The sequence below is a fragment of the Lutra lutra genome, chromosome 12 (assembly GCF_902655055.1).
Source record: "Lutra lutra chromosome 12, mLutLut1.2, whole genome shotgun sequence".
Taxonomy (NCBI): domain Eukaryota; kingdom Metazoa; phylum Chordata; class Mammalia; order Carnivora; family Mustelidae; genus Lutra; species Lutra lutra.
In genome coordinates this window covers 54402828-54422594 of record NC_062289.1, presented here as the reverse complement: position 1 = coordinate 54422594, position 19767 = coordinate 54402828, and the positions used below count along the sequence as shown (strand labels likewise).

Below are 19767 nucleotides of genomic sequence, written 5' to 3'. Positions count from 1 at the left end.
TCCTTTTTGTAGCCACGGCCCTTCTCATCTCAAGTGATGGTAAAGGTACTCTTCCAGTTGCTTTGGCTGGAGCCTTGGGGCCTTCCTTCTCTCCCTCTTTTCTCTCCATGCAGTACGTCAGGAGATCCTGTTGCTCTCACTTCAAAATAAGCCTAGCATGAATCTGACTGAGCACTCCTCACCAGCTCCTCCTGAGTTTGAGCCAACATGGTCTCTCTCTACAAGCTTTCCTCCTGCCTCTATCCAGACCTCCCCTATGGTCTGTTTCCAACCCACGGCCAGGATGAACCTGTTAGAACATGTGTCATTCCGAGTTCAAACTCCTATAGTGGCCCCCATTTCACACAGAATGAAAGCCCAGAAGCTGAGCCACCCTTGATCCATTCGTCCCTCTACCTCCCCACAGCATTCTCCACTGCACTGCCTTTTTCTCTTCTACTAATCTCCCCTTTCTCCTTTCACTCCATCCCCACTGACCTCAGAATTCCAAGATCAACCTCACACACTCCCACCTTCTGGCCTTAACCTTGATGGTTCTGTCTGCTTGGAACACCTTCCTCTTGCACATGACTTACTCCCTCACATCTTCCACGTGTTTGGTAACATATACTTTCTTAGTGAGGTCCCCTCACCTCCGTGTCCTCTTGATACCCCTTAACTTGATCTATTTTTTTAATCTTTCTTATATCAGTGTCATGTTTCATGTTCTAAGATACTCTATGCTTTATTCCTTCACCATGGTTATTGTTTATTTTACACTTACTCACCTTCACTGAAATGAAATGTTCATTATTCTAAGCACCAAACATAGTGCTTGACATATGATAAATGCTCAAAAAAAATCTTTGGGACTTGAGTGAGTGAGTGAATACACAAATGGTCTCATTTATTCCTCATAATAAACCTGATTAAGGTTTCCTCGCCTCCATTTTAGAATGAGAAAATTGAAACACAAAGAGGCTAGGTAACTTTCACAAGCCAGAAGTCCTATAAAAGGCAGAGCTGAGATTAAGAGAGAGCTCTCTGATTTGGACCTTTCCCCCTTATTTATCACACTGTAAAACATGTACTTTATGAAAATACCAGTATTCCATAAAATGTGATGTATTTACAGTCTCTATCTCCCTTTCTCCACACTCTCAGCCAATATTTTTTCAAATGAACCTCTTAAAAGAGTGTAACTAAAGTGACTGGCTTATAAAATAACTTACATGACAAGAATGATAGGAGGTGGATTAGTTAGGACTCTGGCTGCAGAGTCATAGAAGCAAACCACTTGAGCTAGTGTGAGCTAAAAAATTAAAACTAAATGACTTGAAAAATATCAAGTAGAATGTGTCATAAGTCTATATGAGCTCATGAAAGGCACGAGAAAAAATAAAGAAGCAAGAGCAGGAAGCAGATGAGTTTGGAGAGCTCTCACTCCACTTTCCACGGGTATCTTTTTCACTTTTCTTTTCCACGGATTACCAGTATGTGCTCCCTCTGCCTATAAGGGACAAGGTGACCACGCTCCAGACATAAGTCTTTCACCTAAATGAGACTGTAGTCTCCTAGTCCCAGATCAGAAGCTTACCCTATGTGAGGTCCCCCTCCCTGTCCAAGCAACAATGGCCAGGGATCAGGACTCACTAACAAGTGACGAGGACAGAGGATGTCTTTGGAAGTTGGGGAATGCAGAGAAAGGGGCTGAGTAGACACTCCATGAGCAGATGAATGTAGCACCCATTGGAACCTTGGAAAGCACACTGTTGAATTAAACAGTTTAAGTTCGAATTCCTGTTTTGTCTTTTTGTTTATTTTGTTTCCTTGTGTTTACTTTCACTCTTGTTCTTAGATGTAGGGACTAAATATTGGTTACTTGTTGATAGGAAAAAGGAAGAAGAAAAAGAAAAGAAAAAAAAAACCCTTGGAGTAAAGGAAAGCAAGAAAATTAAAATAAAATACTAGAGAATCCAGAAATTCTGAATTCTAACTTCAGTTCTGCAACCAAAGAGTAAATGCCTTGGGCAAATCATTCTCTGGTCTCAAGTTCCTTATCCATATAAATAAGAAGATGAACAAGAATCAGTAGGTTTATAAAACCAACTTGATCAGCAGAATGAACTGGGGACCCTGTTCAAAGTGCAGATTACCCTGACTCTACTAATGAATATTCTGATTTAATTGATCTTGCATGACATTCTATAATTTGTATTTTCCAGCAGCTTTCCAGACAATTGTGATGATCAACCATACTTGGGAACCACTAGACGATATTTGAAACACCTCCCAGTGTTTCAATATTTGTTTACATTAAGATTATCTAACTTACAAAACATTGCAATTGTAATAAAATTGATTACTTACTGTATATCTGGGTGTGTTTGTGAGAAATTCCATAATCTTTTCATGTTGTTTCTGTAGAAAATTAAAGAACAATATCCAACACAAAATAGATTCTCAATAAATAATATGAACAAATAAATAGTTCTCTGTTTTAAAAATCAACATTTTTTTGTTATTTCTTTAAGTAATCTACTTCTCATACATGTAGGGGAAAAAATCAGAATTCATTCAGTTTACCAGAATATTAAAAAATATTTAATAAAACAATCATATATAAACCAGGGCTCATACCTAAAAGCTCTTGATAATAGAGTTTCATTTTTGTCTTTTGTAATGTGGATAAAGAAATACATATATAAATGTAATATCCCCAACATGTTTTATGTGCTATGAAAATGCATGATATTGTTGTGTTATTGTAGTTCTTCCATTTTACCACCCATATTATCTTATTCTTAACCTATCAACTTTGCCAGACTCAAAATATTGCTCAGACAAGTTCTGCAGAGAATTTTATTAGCCCTGATCTTTTTGAATGCCAGGTGTCCTTTTTGGAAACAAATACAGTGTTATGGGTTCCTAAAGGGGTTGAACTCAAGGCAGGGATTCTGGAATGTCATTCTGCCTTTGTGCCTATTAGCTGAATAAAAGTGGACAAAACACATCATCTGTTTGGGCCTCCAATTCCTCTTCTGTGAAATGAATTCCATATTCATTCAGGCACTGTAATTCCTAAAAATAATTAGGAGGTAAGAAAAATTACTCGCACCAGTGTCCTTAATTCTGAATGTCACTCTAACTCTGCTTAATACTTAGATCTACTGTTTTTCTCATTCCCTATCGATGCTCTTTTAATATGCTACCTAGTGCCACAAAATGATATTGCTTAAGCAGAATTCTGCTGATACCTACACTTTCCAACACCAGATCATTTTTGTGTGTGACACAATTCCCTTTCCATGTGAACTTTCAGAAGAGAAAAATCACAGCTCAGCAAAAAACATGTGATAGGATTGGAAAAGTTACCTCCTATGACTCTGGGCCTAGTTACGATTTCATGTTGTCACTTTCTTCAGAAAGCATCAATAATGAGGGGTCATGGTTTGTTTTGAACATCAGCAAGCCTCTGGTAGTGTGCTTGGGAAGATTGTGCTCTTATTTGTGTCCTCCTGTGATGGTAGAAGAACCACCCTGTGAAGAATGATACCTTTCAGCCTTTTATTTACAGCTGCTTAGTTGCAGTGATGATAAAAGAATGAATCACAGGAAATGAATACTGTCTTGTGTGTGGAGTGTATACTACAAAATCAAAACACCATTGCATGAGTTTTATTGATTTTTAAAGAAGATAAAATCATTACTATTACAAAAGTATATGTAGAATATCAAACATATTTATTGTGATGACATTACTTTTCTTGTGGTAGGTTTTATTTTCTGGAAAGCATAAAAATACAAAATGTAACATATGCAAGAACACATTCATGTAAATTTTCTATGGAACTCCCTTTTCACATCACTGAATTTAATGTTTGTCATAGTAGTTCTTAAGAGATCTTAAGTATCTTTTTGTTTCAGGATAGTTTTTACATCTAATTATTGTGTTTTGTTATGTTTCAGAGCAGCTGAGCATCACATACCAAGAGTGACACCCAGTTTAAAAAAAAAAAAAAAGCCGCAAGGCTTGGATCTTTTCCTGCCTTAGAAGCAAGAAAAATGGAAAATTGATAATCAAAGGTAAAATTCTGTCATTTCTCCTTATATAACACAGCCCTACAGCTTCTTTTCCAGCTATGTTATGCAAAACAATTTCTTTTTTTTATAGCATGGTATATTCAAATATAAATATTTCTGGCTTGTAATTCCAGTCATATTAAGAGGCTGCTGAGTTTAGTCTGTGAGCTTTAACTCCCTAGTTGCTTGTTACAGAATGTGGTTGAGATGAGTTTTATATGCTTAATCTTAATTCTTGCTATTAGCCGAGAATGGCAGATGAGACAAATGCCATTTTCCCTGACTGTGGACCAAAATAGTGTACTTTACGGTAAGCATAGAATTATGAAAGTGGATGGCATTGCATCAGCTTTAAATTTTTTTGTGTGTTGTACAGGTTTGAACTTATCAGGGGAATGTGTTCAGCAAGATCTACATGCTCTAAGATAGGCAGAGGAAATGCAATGCTGTGATCTCCATTCCTTTCCTATCATTATGGAGTTTTGAGAAGGGAAAAATGGAGGGTCTTCATGATGTCCAAATCTGAAACCCCACATATGGGGTGTCTGATCAGAAGGGGGTTAATATTGCTCAATATATGAATAAGCTGTCATCTTTCTTGGGGTCGCTTGCTTGAGACAATGATTTGGGTGTGGTTTTTAACTGGGAAGCTCATCCCAAGGGTGGGAGTCAGAGGTCAGGGAGCGTGAACTGGGGAAGAAGTCACGTGCAAAATAAGGAGGGGAGTAGACAAGTCCTCAGTGTGGACTGCAGGAGCGTGATTCCCTGGGACCTAGAGGAGAGTGGGAGACTTCCCAGAATTTCTGCCTGTAGGACATGTGGCAAGAGGTTTATCTACTGGCTTTCCCCTGTTGGATTGCCCCCCCAGGGGCACTGACTTCCCCCAGCAATGCTGGGCTGTTCTGGCCCTGCATGGGGCTGGAAGACACTCAGTGGTCACTTGGGGCTGTCCACTAGAAAGGTGAAGAGAACCCAAGTTGGTACAGAACCGTCTGTCTGTGCAGGTGTGGTTGAAACCACAGGTAGACCAAGGGGTATGATGCAGGGAACCAGAGGCATCTCTTATACTTTCTTTTACTTTATTTTAAATCCTAAAATAAATCACATTTTCCTCCTTAATGAACTATCTCTGGGAGGAAAATGTTTTGTTTTAAAGACACCAAAAAGTTACCTCCAAGTGTCATGGAGCCAGAAGGAACTCTGTTTCAGAACTAATTTCTTCATCATAAATTGTCTGTGTTCAAAGTGAGACATACGTCTTGGTCAACAGGTACATTTGAGACATTATGTATTAAAATTTGAAGTATGACCCAAATATTGGATAGTTAAAGACAATAGCATTTCATTTTATATGTCCTTACTATTCACCGTTGATGGTTTTATGTACGAGAAGGTGTCTGATACACAGAAAAACAATTATCGTCTTCTCTGTTTGGAAACAACCCAGTTAGCAGTGTCATCATTTGTGTGAAAGGGGTCACTTAAATTATGCATGTCTGAGCATCATGGTACAAGGATGGTCAGCTTGTGAAATAGATTTAACACATGAAAGTGAATCAGGGGGGTTTTGACAGATTTAAGGAAAGTTAGGTGAAGGCTGCAGTTCTGTTGTGACCTCATAGATCCTGTGTTCAGAGGAGGAGTGCCATGTGTGAGCTCTCTAAGTAGCTATACAGATAACCAGCAGCAAACATTTAAATCAATGTGTGCATTTGCATGCAAATCCCTAGTGAAGGAGAAGAAATGTGGGAGAAGAGGAGAAAGAACAGCAGAGAGACTTCAGGCAGGGGAATGAGGAAAGTAGTGGCAGATGGCAAGTCAGAAATAACCGAGGGTAGACAATGTCAGACTACAGGATCAAGAGGGCCCTGTGGTAGTGGAGAGAGATCTCTTAGAACCACATCCTGAGCCCAGAAGGCAAACTGAGTGAACAGCCCCAGTGAATATTTGAGGCTGACACATTAGGTGAGTCATCAAAGATGAAGTTACTTTGTCTTCTCACCTGAACAATGCACTTGCCTCTCTGTGGTCTCATTAGGCTCTAAAATCTTCCAAAATCAAAGCTCTGATCATGCCTGTGCTTTGCTCAGAAAATATTCTGTAATTCACCAATCTGCCATCGTCCAGACTTCTTAACGAAACCTGTAAAAGCTGCCACTCTTAAGTTCTCTGACTTACTTCTTCTTCCTTGGCTTCCCTCACCAGTGGTCTAGACCATTGTGGAGTCATGCAAATTCTGTAATTTATCAAGTCTTCCAAGTGGTGGTGACATACTTTGGCTCTCAAACAGATTGGTTGGACACGAGACCAAAAATTTGCTTTTCTAATAAGTTCCCAGGTGATGCTGCTGGTCCGGAGACCTTACTTTGTGAGCCACTCTGTAAAAACAAACAATCTAGGCTGCCACCACTAATTTCTATATGGCAGTTTGAGTCAAAGACAGATTACAGTACAAGGGCTCACTTGCCATCATCACCATTGTGGGAAGGTGCCCTAGTTTAAGAACAGAGTCTGAGTCTTCCAGTCAAATATTATCATCATGTCCGAAAATTCCCAATAAAAGCTTTGTGATACATTTTTATAACCCCTCCTGGGTCATACAGACATTGTAGACCTATACATACTGGATGGGTGGATGGATGGATGGATGGATGGATGGATGGAAAGAAGGAAGAAAGGAAAGACAGATGGATAGGTCTGGTAGCCAAGGGTTTGTTTCAGCAAGAAACTTACCTCCTTACAAAGAAATTGCTCTGGCATATGCCATTACGGAAGGACAAATTTCCTTCGCATGAAAACCTTCTTATCGTATAAGACTGTACTCAGTATATAAGACATTTGATTAGTGGATTAACTTTATGTCTTCGAGCCTGAGTGTCTGGCATCAATCGTATTGTGCTTCTTAATAAGCAGAGTCTTTCACAAAAGACTTTTTTGCTATTTGACTGAGTACAACAGGGGGCAAATGTCATTTATATCAAGGAAATTGTACATTTTACTTTATAAAAGAACCACTGGGTGTGTGAAACCAGGAAATCACATCTATTTAATAAATTTCTTTGCAAATGTCTCTTCCTTGAGTTTAAATTTTGCAGCTGCAGCATAATTTGAGTGTTTATTCACATGTAGGACAATTGTGTTTTCTGGGTCTTGCTTTCTCGCATTCAAATGTGTTCATGTATCAGCGTTGCACATTTTCCCTCTGTGTCTCTTATCTGCGTACATCATCCCATCATTGGCTTGGTAAATTTATCCTACTTTTCTTGCTAAAATAACTGTTCCTGCTGTCTGTTTTCTGCCTACTCTTTGATTTATTCCAGAAATTGGGCTCAATGCCGACTTTTATAGCTCAGTGTGAAATTTATTCTGTATGTTTTTAAACCAAGTTCCCACATATTTTTTTTCTGTTATGTGTTCTATAGCGGTGTCAACTTTGAAATGCACCCTTGAAAAAGCATATTAGGACTACATGTTAGCATAAATAATAATAAATGATGACAAATTTTGGAAATTTCTTTTTGAGGATTTGTTTCTTAATTCGCTTTAAGAGTAGAAAATTCAAATTTTCATGTCATGTTATGGCATGCCTAATGGGAAGCTTAAAGGAGAAGTCTAGTTTCAATTTTATTACTTTGGTGCATGTCCTTGGCTGAGTCCTGACACCCCTTTACCTCCATTATAAAAAGAAAGATTTACGATTACCATCCGTGGGATGGACTCCAGTGTCTTACCTTGCAGTGTCAGGATGCAGATCATATGAAATGCTACTTAAAATCAGGCCCAGAAGTACAAAGGAGTCGGTCAATCAATTTCCAGCACGTATTTGGCAATGAGGTTGAAGGACCAGGATTTTGGATATGGAAAGATCTGAGTTCAAAACCTAACTCTCTCCCTTATTACCAATATGAGCTTGGAGAATTTCCTGAACCCCTCTACGTACCTTAGCATTATCATCTGTGAAACAAGGGCAGACATAGCAGTACCTGCAAGGTTGCTTTCAAGGTTAGAGATAATCCAAAAAATATCTATCACTTATATGCTAAACATGGATAGCTCTAAAGATCTGGGCTGGCCTCTAAGCTGGCCAGAGCCCAGACCATGGTCTTAAAGGTTAACAAAAGATTACATTCTTTTTCTCCAATATAATTCAGCCAGGCTAAGAAATTTTTATTTGTGACTGAAAAAATAAGTGGAGTTTAGAAAAATGTATCCATAATTTAATCATTTGAGACTGACAACACTAATGGGAAATTTCAATGTAGCTTTGCATCTAGCCAAGATACCTGGTTCTATACACGGAGAATAATTACACACAGCAAGAAGCCCCTTGTCATCAAAAGTGACCTCTTCAGGGTCAAAACATGAAGTTTGCAAGTTGCATTCTGTCTCCTGTCTCGTTATCTAGCCACATTTTGGGCAGAAACTAAAATAAAGATTCTTCAAGACATAGGTTTAGGCTGAAGGAATAAATGTTCATACAATCTTGATTTATAACTGATTCCGGTAAGTTAAAAGGTGTTCCTTTTTTTCCCTTTCTTGTCCTCTAAAAAAGAATTTTTATAGCCAATTTGCCTGATGCAGCCTAAAGAAATCAAATTTTAGTCTACAGATGATTCATTTACTACAGGAGTCATGCAAATATTTTTTTTAAAGATTTTATTTATTTATTTGACAGAGATCTCAAGTAGGTGGAGAGGCAGGCAGAGAGAGAGGGGGGGAAGTGGTCTTCCCGCTGAGCAGAGAGCCTGATGCGGGGCTCGATCCCAGGACCCTGGGACCATGACCTGAGCCAAAGGCAGAGGCTTTAACCCACTGAGCCACCCAGGTACCCCAGAGTCATGCAAATATTAAATATTTTTCTGTTCTTTGTGTTTTTGAGCTTGAGTTGTCATTTTGATACTGATGAGCCACTGTGATTTCTCAGCAGTAATTCAGATCTGCCTACTTAATAGGAGTAGATCAATAAAATTTGGGGGAAGTATTTCATCAGTCTTAGTGAAGGCCTAATCCTATTATTGTTTTTCTCTATTTCAATACTCTATAATTCTTGTGCAAGCTGATGCATTTTAAGATAAATCTTACTATTTACACTTGTATACTTTTTATGTCAGAAATAATTTAAGAGCTAAGATCTATTGGTACTATTTGAGTACCTTGATGATTTCAGACATCTTTAAGATAACAAAAATCTAATTGTGGAATGTTGTGTTTATTTGTCATATCTTAGAGACATATCATAGTCAAGATGAACATCATCATACTGATGAGGCTGTTTCAAGCCTAGGAAGGAGAGAGTAAGAGAGAAAAAGAAAGAGAGAGACCACACACACACACACACACAGTACGTGGTGATCGTGGTGGTAGTGATGATACTGTTTACTTAGGTACTCTGGTCCTTTCATGGTAGTATAGTTATATATAACTAGCTATAATTAGTTATTAAATATATTGCATATATTGTATGTTAATACATAATTATATAATAATATTAAATGTTAGTATTATGATGATTAATAATGTTAATATGATGATTAATAATGTATTTCTCTATAGACCAATTATTACTGAAGACATGTTTAATGAAATGACCTATTAAGTACTCTTGGAAAGACATAGAAATATTCTTTGCTTTATGATAGAATAACTTCAAATAGAATGTAATAGAGTTTATCACAACTCATATTTTTGGATATTTTTTGACCCTGTAAGAAAACCCAAGGACGGTGCTTACTATGCAGTAAAATGATACAGCTTGACAAGAATTATTTTAAAGAAAAAAAGAGGAGGGACGCCTGGGTGGCTTAGTTGGTTAGGCCGCTGCCTTCGGCTCAGGTCGTGATCCCAGAGTCCTGGGATCGAGTCCCACATCAGGCTCCTTGTTCTGTGGGGAGCCTGCTTCTCCCTCTGCCTCTGCCTGCCACTCTGTCTGCCTGTGCTCGCTCTCTCTCTCTCTCTCTCTCTCTCTGACAAAAAAAAAAAAAAAAAGAAAAAAGAAAAAAAAAAGAGGAAAGTCATATAGGCTGAATTTACTTGATTCTTGTTGTATTATCCTCATGTGCTAGAAGTTTTCACCTAAAATATCTTATTTATTTAAAATCTAAGTTTTGGGAATAGATAATACTATTTGAAACAACCCAACTTTAGCAATGGGATCCTTTTATCCTCCTCTATAATCTAGGAACTGTAACTCAAATAAGGTACAGATTTGAGAAAATAATCATGATGGTGATGCACACTGCCCATCTCTCTAGCAATTCTAATAGTTGAGGCCATTCTTGGTATTTCTTTATGATTAAAAACACAGTAGCAAGTGTAGATTAATTACTTACGTATGTGCCAGTGTGGGAGAGACATAATTTTATCTCATCCCTCTGAAGGTCTTCCCCTGGGTCTGAGAACTAGATTGATATAAAATGGATTAACAGGAGAAAAGCACTCCAATTTATTTATATTTAATGTGACATGGGAACCTTCAGAGGGAAAAGAAGAGCCAAAGAAGCAGCAAGACCTCAACGCTTTTAACAGTAGTTCGAACAAAGAGAGATAGTTGTGGAAACGTAACTAAAGTGTATGGGGAGGTAAAAGGAAGATAAGAGGTACTTTAGCAAGGTCTGTTTGTACAGAATTCTTTCTGCCTCCACTCCCTGCTTTGGTGATAAGAATGTTTCTCCTGGTGCAGGAAGGACATCTTTCACATGGGAGTTGTATCTTGTACTTTGAAGAAGCAAAGAGGAGGTCAGAATGCAGGATGTTCTTCTCGTATCTGTTTTTCAAGTGCCTTTGGCTCCAAGTAATCCTTATGCCAAGGTGGCCGAGTTGGGGGCAGCATGTTCTGCCCCCCTTCACCAGGCATTGTTTTAACCACTTTACCTGAGTTACTTCAATTAATCCTTACTACAATTCTGTTGGGGAAAATTGTGCACAACCATAGGAAGAAATCAACAAATCCACCACCATAGTAACCGATACCAGGATGCTTTTCTCCATAATCGATGAAGCTCTCAGAAGATTCCCTAGAGGCACCGTGGTGTTCACATATCCTCTCTATCACATAGAGGATCTGAACAACACACTATGTCATTTAGTGATTATGTACAGGCATCTTCATTTGACAGCTGGAGAATACCACTTCTTCCCAAGTGAATGTGTCATATTTAAAAATTCTGTACCAAGCCATGAATCAATTCTAAAATGTACTTTCCATGTCACATGAAGACACTGAGATATGGAGGGACTAAACAACATGGCAAAGAACACAGAGCTAGTATGCAGCAGAGCAGGACACAGACCCAGTCTGCCTCAGAGCGACTCAGCTCTAGTATTATCTGTCCCTGCTGGTTGTCACACGGGTAGAAGACAGGGAGCTGGTCTTTAGGACATAACTTAAATATCAGGAGAAGAAAGGCAGAGAGTAAACCCAATTCATTATGTAATGTTTTGAAGCAAGGATGTTGTCAATTTGGGATTAACCAATTAAAATGTTATGCCACATAGGAAGCTAGACTTAAAATAATCCAAACCATACATTAAAAGTAGATTTTAAAAGTTGCTAAATGTTCAAAAGCTAAAGCAGAGCAAAAATGGCACAATTTAAGTTATTACCTGAAGTTGATTTCTTCAGAACTCAGACCTGAATTATTGATCATGATTAGGGCCTATATAGGAAATGTGAGGACATCCACTGGTGTTTTCACGATCACATCAAACTCATGATGACCTCCTTTCGCTACCCTCCCCCTTACCCACAGGGCATACATCCCAAGACCCCCAGTGAATACACGAACCACAGATGGTACCAAATCCTGTCTCCACTATGTTTTTTTTTCCCTTAAACATACACACCTATGATAAAGTTTAGCTTATAAATTAGGCACGAGAAGAGATGAACAATAATAACTAGAAATAAAAAAGAACACGTATAACAATCTAATATAATAAAAGTTATGTGGATGTGGTCTCTCTCTGTCAAAATATCTTATTGTGCTGTACTCACCCTTCTTCTTATGATGCTGGGAGATGGTAAAATGCCTACATGATGAGATGAAGAGAGGTGAATAACCGTAGGCATTGGGGCACAGCGTTAGACTACTATTGACTTTCTGACAGTAGGGCAGAAGGAGGATCGTTTGCTTCCAGACCACAGTTGACCATGGGGAACTGAAACCACAGAAAGCAAAACTGTGGATAAAGGGGACTCCTGGATTTCCAAAACTGAACTCACATACGCCCCCTCCCATCTGCTCCTCCCTCTTGTGCTATTCTCCGGCCCATCTATGGTGCCACCACCCACACACCCAACTGCTTAAGTTAGAAACCTGGGAGTCATCTATGAAATCTCTTTGCACCCCCCCAACCCTTGGTAAATTTGAATGAATTTGTTGAATGAAATTCCGTATTTTCCATCTAATATTTTAATGCCCAAGGCATCAGACGGTGACCTTCAGAGAGAGTGTAGGGATGAGACTTGGTGCTGTTCTGATGGTTTCTAATGTGTTTTGGTTTTCCTACCCACACTCTTCAAGTCTCCTATGTGGGGACTTTTTGAGTTTTGAGGGGCTTCTTTGCATTTTGTTGGTGGTGGTGGTACAGCTGTTGAGTGAAAGTACATTCATGGAAGATCCACGACAGAGCAGCCGAGATGTTTTGTCCTCTCCATGAAGTATTGTGTCTGTTGATAAATTATAGCACTTTGCCTTTGTCACGCACATGCTCTCAGTGGTATTGCCCTCTTTAATTGTGTCTCCTGGGGGAAAAATCAGTTTCCTGGCAAGGCAGCTTTCCTAATCAAAGACTTCCTGGGTCTTAAGTAATAAGAAACCTTAATGTTTCCAACTGAAACTTACACTGGGGCTTAATTGGGCATGTATTTTTATCTCCTTTGGGGATGAAAAAACTTTAAATGTTACCTATTTAGAAAATATTTCATGAGGGACACAAGGAAGCTTTCCCCCATTTTGATCTGTTTTTATTTAAGAGAAGTTTCTGGTAAATAATGTATGCATTGGTATTAAAAGCTTGAATAAATTACCTCTTTCTTGACTTTTAAATGACTGCTTTCCAGATAATTTCATTATCATTTTTCACTTGAACGTGTTTCTAAGTATGGAAAATTTTGCATTGATCGAATAAGAAGGAAGGTGCCCTGGGCAGGTAAAGTGGAGACCTGAGTTCCAATCGGAATTTAACAGTAAGATGAACCCTGTCCCTCAACCTTCAGGAAGAAGGAATTAGCTAGGAAGTCCAAAGAAAATCAGAGCTGAACAATGGTGAAATGGTTACAGACAGATTCTACTGAGGGCTATTGCAATAGGGAAAAAGAGACCCCAGTAAAGAACAGGGTTCAATTCCAAATACACCACAGACAAGTAGGGATTTATAGCCAGAGTGTGTAGTATGGGTCAGAGGATGGAAATGACTAAGGGGAAACATCAGGAGTAAGAGAGGATACTGGTGAATCAGACCTAACAGGATTCTTGCTGAAGGCAAACCAGGGTGATCAGATATCAAGGATAGAAAGTAAAGAATTTGATCAGAATTGAGAGTGACCAGTAATGGAGGGTGAGGGGCTCTCTCTAAACTGATTTAAAATTCTTTTTTTTTTTTAATTTATTTTCAGTGTAACAGTATTCATTGTTTTTGCACCACACCCCGTGCTCCATGTAATCTGTGCCCTCTCCAATACCCACCACCTGGTTCCCCCAACCTCCCATCCCCTGCCCCTTCAAACCCCTCAGATTGTTTTTCAGTGTCCATAGTTTAAAATTCTTGCTGCAACTAGGCAATGCAAGCCCACAAGGACAGACACATAGTGTCTCAGAGGAGTCTGAGAAAACTTCGTCCAGGAGACAGTCTGTCAGAAGGACACATGGCCAGGAGAACAGGGATGGGTTTTGTCATGAAGGCTAAAGACAAAGTTCTAAGATTCAGACTAGCAAATTTAATTAACAAGGCTCATATCATAATTTTAAATTCAGAAATTTCTTTCACCTCTGACATCCGTTTGATAAGTTCTTAGGATTATAATTTGTAAAATTATCAAGTCAGTCATCCCACCTCACCTCTCTAAATTCTCTACCTTTTAAAAATAGGACCAACATTACCTTAGTGTCAAAATCTTGGTGTCATCTTCGTCTCTTTTCTCATCCCATTCTTACAAATGCAGCCCTTCCTAGGTCTTGGTGGTTTTTTCCCCTGCTGCCTTCAGAGCCTTCCCTTCGCAGCATCCCTTCTACCACCCTGGGTCACGCCCTCACTGCCTCACAACCCAATGGCTACAGTAGCACCCCCAGCAATATTTGTGCCTCACACTAACCTCATTCTACGATTCCATTTCACAAGCCATCCTTAGATTAACCTCCCCAAAATGCCATTTCTAATATATTTTTAATAATTAGTGTTTGTTGAGGCCTTATGGACCAGACACTATGCTAAGTGTGCTATTTTATTTAATTCCTAGAATCAACTTTTGCTTGTTTTTGGAGAAAGAGAGAGAGCATGGGGGGAGGGGGTAGAGGAGAAGGGGAGAGAGAGTCTCAAGAAGGCTCCATGCCCAGCACAGAGCCTGACTCAGGGCTTGATCTCACAATCCTGAGATCATGACCTGAGCCAAAACCGGGAGTCGGATGCTTAACAGACTGAGCCACCCAAGCACCCTTAGAATCAATTTTAAACAATAGGTTTTATTATTTTTACTTAGCAAATGAGCAAATTAATCTTTAGAGAATTTGAATAACTTACCTAAGGTTGCAGCAATTAAGTAGAAAATCTGTCTTACTCCAAAACCTGAGCCCTTAACCATTGTCACACAGTACATTCCGTGGCCACGTGTAGAAGGAATGCTGGCCGCTCCGGTGAATTATAGTTAGATTGGGAGCAATCCCCTTGATCTCACCAAATGGACAAAAGCTATTCAGGATCCATAAGCAGGGGATGGGAAGGAACACGTTTAGATGGTGAATGGATTAGAGCATTTAGAACCTGAGGCGTGAATCTCTACCCCCCCATAAGCCCTGTCATGAGCCCTGGCATAAAGCATGTGCTGTCCACTCTGCATAGGATGTTCTTCTGAATTTCCCTGCCTCACAAATCTGCTAGACATTCCTCCAAGGTCCCCCTCCTGAAGATACAGTGTGTCTCTCCTCCATACCCCATAGCCTCTACCCAAAGCACTTAGAGTGTAGGGAGCCTATTGTGTTGCAGACCATTGTGTAGTGATTCTCGTTTGAGTCTCCCAATCTTGTCAGCATGTTTCTACCCTTATTTCCTAGGTGAAGAAAGTAAGGCTCATGGATTTTACATGACTTGCCTTCTGAGATTGTATCTGAATCATCTTTGTGTTACCAATCCCTGGTACCTAGTAAATGCTCAATAAATGTGTAAGGAGTACATCAGTTACCTTTATCTGTTTATATATTTTATTTTATTTAAAATACTTGAAACTCCTAGATAATAGGACTTATCTTTTCCATGCTGTTGTATTCCTCATAATACTGGGCTATGTGTATTGCACAGAGCAAATACAAGCACTTCATTTATTGATCTAGGCAGCTCTTTATTTTTCATTATTCCTGTCATTTGATTTTTGGATGCAACACACTTTGGAATAGGGTTTTAAGTGAATACTGTTTTGCCAGAAATTAGTATAATGTCAGGTTCCCTTGGTAGGCCATTTCTGCCCTAGAATTATATAATCTTTTTATGCTAGGTAACTACTGTACCCAATAGATTGGAAACAGAGGTAGAAATATTACCAACTCTTATTGAAACTTGACTGTGTAACAGGCCATTCACTTGCCATACAATATATCATTTTATTCTAGTGAAACCCTATGGAGTAGATACTATTTTTAGCCCCACTTTATCAATGGGCAAGGAAGACACAGAAGGTTAAGTCATTTCCTCAAGGTCACACAGCTCATAAGCAGCAGACTGGAATTTGAACCCAGGCACCATGGCTCAGAGTCAATATTCACTCAATTAATAAGTATATTTGTACCTTCATATGTAGCAGTCTTGACTTTAGTCTCTAATAGATGGTCAGTGAATGTGTATTTGATTATATGAGGTCTAGCAAGGGCATTCGCTGACTGATGTGTGAAAGTAGAATTATTTTTTAGTAGTCTATGACTCATTTCAGTGAAAAAATTATTTGTCTAAAGCATCCATTATTAGTTTTCACATTTTACATGCTGTACCAATTCATCCTCAATTAAAAGAAAGCACTTGCAAAGTGACTAGGAAATAGTCAATTATTGTTTGAGCTGCCAAGCTTCAGGAATTAGCATCCTAGAATTTGCACAAATATTAAGCCAGGAAAAAGAAGTCCTAAAACACCATTTCAACTGCTTTTGAAATTCTGTCAGATATTGGTAATTGTATTATAATTTAAATTTTGGAATCCTAGAATTTTAGAGTTGGATGGGAACTTTGAGATCATCTGTGCCAACTTTCTACTTAATGCCAGAAGTGTTCACACACATTTGGAAAATAAGACATTTGATAAATGTTCCTCTAACATTTGCGTAGAGTTGATGGAAACAATCCAGTGAACTTTTTTACACTATTATATAACTTTGTGCCTTTGGCTAGTAAACTACTACAATATTTAGCCAATCCAGTACAGCAGGGGCTCTTGCCACTCTTTTCTGGGCCTGTCCCATCCTTACACCTGGCCCTGAGAAAAAGCTTGCCAGCCTCTGCTCTGAAGTATGGGCAGTCTTTATGTTTTATTTTTAAATCTTATTTCTCATTTCATCCATCATGTGGAATAAAATGATTGACAGAATAAACAACGCAAACACAAAGAACCTACACATGGCTTGATTTTCTTCCCACTCTGTCTCTTGAGTAATTGTTCTTTCTCACTCCCTCTCCTGCCTCCAACCCACCCCCCATCTCCCTCTCTCGTACACCCACTTTTTTCTGAAGCTGATTAACTGGGCACAATCATGGTCTTTCTTTTTGTGACATTCAGTCTGAATGTCATCAGTTGCTCTAGGATACAAATGACATTGTTGCATAATATATTTCTAAAAAGACTTTATGATCATTTAAAGATATAATTTATTGGTATCACGTGTGTATGAGACTATGGGTTTTTGTTTTTGTTTTTTTTTTTTAATAGAATTAGGTGCAAGTAGGCACCCGTTTTCAGTAAATCCTTCTCCATGTTGCCCTGCCCTCTTGCTTTTTCATGATCCCTCCCACTGGCTATCTTCTCATCAACCAAGGCAGACAGCTTTTTGACACGTTTTACAAAAGGCCACCTATCACTACTCCTTCCTCTCTCTCTCTCTCTGGTCTTTTTCTGGCTTCCAAAGCCCTCCTTGAGGTCTTTGTTACAATGTCATCATCTCTGCGTGGCCTTCAGTGACACTCTTTAATGCCTGCCTCAAGCTCCTTGTTTGTGACATTCATGACCTTCATTACAATATGTAGTTTTCTCATTTTTACATTTGGGTTACATGTGCATATGTGCATGTCTGTGAGGTGGTACCAGCCCTCTCTATTGGAATGTAACATTCACAAGGTCAAGGACTGGATCTTTCTTGTTCACTATTGTTTTTCTAGTACCTAATATAGCACTCAATATGTAAATGTCAAATAAACGTCCTGAAGTTATGTATCAAAATGATCAGAGATACTAATGCATATCCAAGAGTCATTGAGACTTTTACCCGATTTTGCTAATGCCATTTTTTGCATTTTTTAACTAATAGGTTATTTATCACTGAATAGTCATTATTCTACATACTATATACATATATCCCTTTCTTTTTCACCAGCAGTAAGGTGGGTATATTTGTCTCAGTGATGCCTCTGGAATTTACATATTCACAAAATTTGGGAAATTGGAAATAGTCATCTGTCTATATAACTGAGAAGCATTTCTTTGATTACACAGAATTTCAAGAACAGCCTCAAAGACCAACAGGAAGGGAAGGTATTTAATATTTTTGTAATGAATTTGACTGTAATAGTTTTTATCAGAGTGTTCAGGAAGGCTTATAGTAGAAAAGCAGTCAAAAGACTGTGATTAAGCTTTTCTAAGAAAATACGGTGAGACATCAGTTCAGCACGCCCTGGACAGTGTCTAGAATGTCCTATTCACATATGTAATAAGTAGTTCGGAATGGTACTGATTATGTAATTGTTGGAAATAATTGTTTACCTGGCAGTTAAAACTCTTAAGAACATTATTTTACAGATTCTTACATCATTCCTTCAATCACTATTTTGCAAAGAGGAGATTATTTGCCTTATGAATCACATCTGTTTATTGAATTGCTAGAGACTGAGTTCCATAGTCGTAGTGCTCATAAGAAAGCCTTTGCCAAAGTTGGCATTGGGTTGACTACTCATTGGGTGGAGTGGTCAAAGGCATTTTCAAAGACTCCACAACTTCCCATTTATCCTTCCTTACCTCCCTGTAAACCAAAGAGAAGGCTGCAGCATTCTTTGTAGTCATGGAGAACTAGATCTCTGAGAATACAGATGGACCTCTGAGAATGATGGACCAGTGTACCTGACAACTCTCATTCCAGGAAGCACCCCTATTTCCCAGCCTCTTCTTCATGATTGGGGAACAGTAGGAGAGTTGTGTGATGTCACCTGACAGGATTTTTATATGAGGGACAAAAGACTAAGATACTTACCATAAGTGGTGCTCCTTGGTCAGATGCTTGGTTGCCCAACTTATATGTGTGTAATATTCTCATCTAGACTGGAAATCACAAGGTCTTCATGGGTTCCTCTTAAACATACGAAATGTTAAAGGCTCTTTTTTTTTAATTGAAGTATAATTGACATACAGTGTTATATTAGTTACAGGTATACATCATAGTGATTTGATATTTTTGTACACTAAAAAATGATCTCCACAGTAAGTTCAGTTACTGTCACTGGACAGAGTTATTACAATGTTGTTGACTGTTTCCTGTGCTGTACTTTCCATCCCTGTGATTTATTTTATGACTGAAAATTTGGGCCCCTTATTCCCTTCACTGGAATTCAGATATTACTCATTCTCCCCAACTCCTCCCCCTTCTGGTAACCAACTGTTAATTTCATGGGTCTATGAATATGTTTCTGTTTTATTCTGTTCGTTCGTTTTATTTTTCGGATTCCACATACAAGTGAATTCATGTGGCATTTGTCTTTTTTTAACTTATCTCACTTAGCATAGTACCTTATAGGTCTATCCGTGGTGTTGCAAATGGCAAGATTTTACTCTTTTTATGGCTGAGTAATATTCCATTGTGTGTGCATATGTGTGTGTGTGTATACCATGTCTTTTTATTTGTGTACTTTGTGAAATAGTCACCACAATAAGTCTAGTTACAATCTGTCACCTTACAAAGTTAATACAATATTATTGACTGTATTCTCTATGCTGTACATTAAATCCTTATGACTTATTTATTTTATAACTGGAAGTTTGTACTTCTTAACTCCTTTTACCCCTTTCACCTTTCCCATGACCTTCCTCTGGCAACCACCAGTCTGTTCTCTATATTTATGAGTCTAGGTTTTGATTGTTTTATTTTTCAGATCCCACATGTAAGTGAAATCATGGGGTATTTGTCTTTCTCTATCTGACTTATTTTACTGAGCATAATACCCTCAAGGTCCATCCATGTTGTCTCAAATGGTAAGATTTCACTCACTTTTATGGATGATAATATTCCATTGCATCTATATACTACA

The 19767-nt window shown here is 38.6% G+C and overlaps 1 protein-coding gene across 1 annotated transcript in view; it reads left to right on the top strand.

The window, feature by feature from the left end:
* The window catches only part of DLGAP1 (DLG associated protein 1), a 771821-nt gene that overhangs the window by 177272 nt on the left and 574782 nt on the right, over nucleotides 1-19767 (top strand). Inside the window, 1 exon segment of the mRNA XM_047697015.1 lies at nucleotides 3949-4065. The gene's annotated coding sequence lies outside the window, so the exon portion shown is untranslated.